General features: G+C 42.3%; 1 pseudogene; it reads left to right on the top strand.

Moving 5' to 3' along the window:
• The first annotated feature begins 460 nt into the window (after positions 1-460).
• LOC112869920 (prolyl-tRNA synthetase associated domain-containing protein 1 pseudogene) lies at positions 461-1,010 on the top strand (annotated as a pseudogene).
• The last annotated feature ends 1,107 nt before the right edge of the window (positions 1,011-2,117 follow it).

Raw genomic sequence — 2,117 nt, 5'->3', positions numbered from 1 at the left:
AATCGGAAACAGGCTCCAGGCTCTGAGCCATCAGCCCAGAGCCCGACGCGGGGCTTGAACTCACGGACCGTGAGATCGTGACCTGGCTGAAGTCGGACGCTTAACCAACTGCGCCACCCAGGCGCCCGATTGAAAAGATTTTAAATATGCTTGCCTTTTGAAATCGTACTTAGGCATGCCTTCGTACAAGCTGCAAAATACGTAGTTTGAGTCCTAGTGTAGCTGACACTGTTGGCTGACTATCCAGTGCCCTTTCTTCCTTTATTATTACATCAGCGTATCCACACAGAAGCACAGACAGCCCAGAGGCATGGGTATGTGCCCCGATGAAATCTAAAAGCTCTCAGTCCTCTTGGTGTTGAATCACTGTGTGGTATGGTTTTTTTGTTTGTTTTTTGTTTTTTGTTTTCATTAATAAGATACAATTGTGCAGTCTCTCTCTGCTGGTCAGGACAGCAGCATGGTGGGTGCTGAGGTGTGGGCCTCACTGGAGCAGCAGCCGGATGGGCACCCTGGCCATCCGCACAGAGGTCGTGGGGCACCCGGAGGTGTTTACAGTTGAAGAACAGTTGAAGAAATGACGCCTCATATCCAGCATTTGAAAGGAGCACATAGTAAGAACTTATTTCTTACAGAGAAGAAGAAAAAAAGCTATTGGCTGGTGACACTTCATGTTCAAACGATCTTGCCAAGCAGTTAGGCCTTGGGAGTGGGGATCTTTGGTTTGCTGAGGAAACAGCCATGCTAGAAAAGCTAAAAGTTGGCCAAAGCTGCGCCACACCCTTGCACTCTTCTGTGGTGATGGAGATGTGAAATTTGTTCTGGATTCTGCTTTTTTGGAAGGTAGACGCGGAAAGGCGTACTTTCATCCAATGACCAGTGCTGCAAACATGGGATTGAGCCCTGAAGACTTTCCCACATTTGTGAAGAAGACGGGATATGATCTCCCGGTGCTAAATTTTGGTAAAAGCAACGAATTGGGCTGGTGTTTAGAATATGTTTATTTCTGAAAGCTGTTTTTCTTATTTGTAATTTCTTAAAAAAACATTGAAAGTGACAAGAATATTTTTTTTAAAAAAAGATAGAATTGAAAATCTGCTGGGAAATGACTACCTATACAAATAAAAACAACGATATCTCTGTGTGGAGAAGATTTTTGGATCTTTATCTCTTTGCCCTTTTTGTGTCTGGAGTTCAGATGTGATACTGGAAGCATAGGAGCCATCTTGTGATCATGAGGATGAAAGCCACAACCAAGGATTAAGAACAGTGTGATAGAAGGAATCCAAGTCCTTGATAGCATTCATGAGAAGCTGACCCTGTCCTGAGTCAACTCCAGACTTCTAAATAAGAACTATAAATCCTTCCTTGTCTAGTCCATTAGTTACTACATTTTCCTTTACTTTTGTATAATAACACCCCACTCCCCACCAAAGACATAATCACAAAATATGTTAACATGCAGGAGAACTGGTGACCTCGTCATTCATATTATTTGACGAGGCACTTTGGCAGTGGCTTTGCTGCAATGGAACTTTTCAGTTCATAAAAGCATAACTGTTTTATAAAATGGCCTAAATATGCTAAGCATTTATCCTAAGCCCTTTAAATATATCATCATCATTATTGTAGAGACTGTGTGAGGAATTCATTGCTATCTTCTTTATAAGGAAGAACATTTAAAGCAGTTGCTTATCACATAGTAAGTGATAAACATCCCTGTGATATGTATGATCATGTTTTGTCCATTGGTCACACCACATAATAAGCCATGTGAAATGCAGTTGTGTTAATTAACGTACTGTTTTAAAATTTAATATAGTTGACCAACAATCTTGTTTTCTTCTCCAGAAATGAAACTTTAAAACTATAGTAAAAAATACAGAACCTGGGGGCGCCTGGGTGGCTCAGCCGGTTGAGCGGTGGACTTCGGCTCAGGTCATGATCTCGCGGTCCGTGAGTTCAAGCCCCGCGTCGGGCTCTGTGCTGACAGCGCAGAGCCTGGAGCCTGCTTCAGATTCTGTGTCTCCCTGTCTCTCTGATCCTCCCCCCATTCATGCTCTGTCTCTCTCTGTCTCAAAAATAAATAAACGTTAAAAAAAATTAAAAAAAAAAAT

The sequence above is a fragment of the Puma concolor genome, chromosome B1 (genome assembly GCF_028749965.1).
Source record: "Puma concolor isolate L17-30 chromosome B1, mPumCon1.1.hap2, whole genome shotgun sequence".
Taxonomy (NCBI): domain Eukaryota; kingdom Metazoa; phylum Chordata; class Mammalia; order Carnivora; family Felidae; genus Puma; species Puma concolor.
The sequence above is the reverse complement of the archived record's forward strand: the minus strand, read 5'-3'. Positions and strand labels throughout refer to the sequence as shown.